This window comes from Athene cunicularia (genome assembly GCF_003259725.1).
Source record: "Athene cunicularia isolate RWA chromosome 4 unlocalized genomic scaffold, athCun1 chr4_part1, whole genome shotgun sequence".
Lineage (NCBI taxonomy): Eukaryota > Metazoa > Chordata > Aves > Strigiformes > Strigidae > Athene > Athene cunicularia.
Genome location: NW_020799098.1, coordinates 13,646,881 through 13,649,672, shown reverse-complemented (window position 1 = coordinate 13,649,672; position 2,792 = coordinate 13,646,881). Strand labels below are relative to the sequence as shown.

General features: G+C 35.4%; 1 protein-coding gene across 1 annotated transcript in view; it reads right to left on the bottom strand.

The window, feature by feature from the left end:
• The window catches only part of STX18 (syntaxin 18), a 34,387-nt gene extending 32,124 nt beyond the window's left edge, over positions 1-2,263 (bottom strand). Inside the window, exon 1 of the mRNA XM_026846564.1 lies at positions 2,189-2,263. The gene's annotated coding sequence lies outside the window, so the exon portion shown is untranslated. The remainder of the gene's footprint in view (positions 1-2,188) is intronic.
• Between the last annotated feature and the right edge of the window lie 529 nt (positions 2,264-2,792).

Sequence of the window (2,792 nt, the reverse complement as noted above, 5' to 3'; positions counted from 1 at the left end):
ATTATTAAATAATTTATAGTCTGCAAAAGTAAGGTTAAAGAAGCAATCAAGAACCTTGATGTAACACATGATGATGATGTTTTAAAAGGTATACAAACATTCAACTTGGTAATGCAAAAGCTGAATTTCACCAACACAACATGCTGTAGTTGTAAAAACAAGTAGCAGGACTGATAAAATACAGAGTAGTCAAATTTCATGAAAAAAATTAAACCCCCTACATAAATTCCAGGACAGCCTTTTAGTATTCAATTATTTAAAGATTTTTCCCCATGGCTTAAGAATTGTAAAGTTATTAAAACTGCTGTCTTGAATGAGCAAGGCATTTGCCAAGACTGTATGACTGACAGCATGGATGCTATTATCCTCTTTGCATCCACAAAGTAGAACAGCATAAGCAATCAAGTACAGAATTTGACAGTATTTTAAGTTTGACCATTAAGGACAGGATGAACTGCAATTACAGATGCGATTTGGAGGATTATTTTATGGTTTAATAAAGGAAATTACACTTCCTTTTCCCCTCTCCTATGTTAATAGCCAAGGTATAGGAGGGTGAAAATCCGAATTACCATGATAATTTGTTAAAAGAGAGTTTACAAAAAGAACATTAAAAACTAACAGAAACCAAAAGAGCTTGGACAATTTTTTACTCCTCTCATCACTTCAATTTTATGCACACTACTGTTAAAAAAATACAAATAGTACCCAAAATTTAGCTACTACCGATTGTTTTCTCTTACTGCAGTTATTTGCAGTTTGTCAGCCCATGCATTAATGTAAAGCTTTCACACAATAAAACCGGTTATTTCAGTATTAAATTGGTAGCTCCACCTAGCGTTGTTCATGACTTATTCCGACAGGAACTGAAAAGCAGAGAGCTAGTCATAACACATAGCTGTACGCTACTTTTGCTTCCTGCTTGGAAAAGCAGTTGCTCATACACCTTGCACACAGAATTGACACCCACACCCCTGAGCTTCATTTTCACCTGCACTATGAATAGCTCTTACAGCCCTACACTTACAAAACTACAAAATCTTCATTTTTTCTGTTTAATTTCTGAAACAACAAAATACTGCTTTTAAAGTCTCAAGGAGACAGAAAAGGTGCCAGAAGTCTTCCGGCAACTTACTTAGGCACACATTTTGATACCACTGATTGTACAGTATTGCTATTACTGTGACAGAACCTTTCATGCCTAGAAGCTTTTTCTCGGAAAGACTGTTCCTCCAATATGGACCAAGCCTAAGTAATAGTAGATGGCTCATCTGTTCCTGTCTTCTTCTGGGGGATAGGTATCTGTCTGGATAATGCTTCTATTGGGTATCTGCGAAGCCTTCTAGAGAAGAGTATTAAACTGACTTGGGGCTCAGCATCTTCAACCCAATCTTCTCTATCTTGATTGCAATAGCAGCTGAGCTTTAGTCAGGGTTGTTGCAGGATCAGCATGCAGACAGGGCTGACTCACCCCAGGCAATACAGCAGTTATGTTGAGGGACTGGAGAAATACAACACAGGAAACTGAAGTTTCAGAAGATCCTTTAAAAGGGAAAGCTTACCTACACTGTTTTATTTGGATATAACTCCCCCTCCAAAAAGTAAACTGATACAGCAGTTTTGAGTGCTTCCTAATAGCTGAAGAGAATAAAGATTTCCTCCATACTATAACAACTACCAGAACTGAAATCTAGAGTTTTTGTCCCAGAAAAGCAAATCCTGTGCTGCTGTCCCCTGACACCATGTTCTCAATAGCGTCCTTCATCTGGAATTCACATTCCAGAGTTAGAAGAGTTTGCATCATTCTCCTCCAACGCCTGCTGATGCTACTGACTGTATACTTGGGTCTAGTGAGGGAAAACCTGGATCACTGATTCTAATATTCTGTTGTCTCGGGAATCACTTCAGAAACCTGCTCTGCAGGTCTTTAAAAGGTGTTTGACTCGGACTGCCACGTTGTTTTGGTTCAGAACTCACTCCTAAGAGCCAGAAATCTTCAAATTTTGAGTCTCATTTTATTCAGGACCATTTTCTTCTTGTGACAGCACTATTCTTCATCTTAAGTAGCTCACAGTAAGCCTATTAATAAGCAATCTACATTTTGGTTTTAGTCATGTGCCTATAGATTTTTAAGTAGTTCACTTTATAAATCTGAAAATAAATATATTTAAACACAATGCACACTTACCTGTAAGCATTAATGTAATCCTTCCTGTGTTGTAGAAGAAAATCTTTCAGCTTCCCAATATGAGAAATCTAAATGAATAGAAATCACAATTAAATTTCAAATAAGTGATTACTCCTATGTTTTAAACTCAGTATTCCAACACTTCAGACATGAATCTGTAAAATTATTTATTCTGTAATTAAATAGAATAATAAAAATTTACTTTTTATATTAGAATTTTCACATTTTGCAAGCAGTCAATACATAAAAATAAACAGAAATCTGTGGTATGAAAGTACAACTCAGAGAAGAGTAGTAAATACGTGCCTTCCAAAAAGCATAAACACTAAACAATAAATATAACTACAATGTTAAACATTAAAAATATTAAACATGATAATAACAACACAAAACATTATCTAAGCTGGCAATCCAGAATCTAATGTACATTATAGAAAATAAATTCATTGTAGAAGGTCACACAAGAAAGTTTTAAACATTTTACTGATGCAACATGATATAAATATTCAAAATCAATTAGAACTTGTAGAGCAAGGTGCTGCCTCTCCTTTCTGGTTTTGCCATAATAAATTGGCCAGTTTGTACCCATTCCAAAAGATGAAAA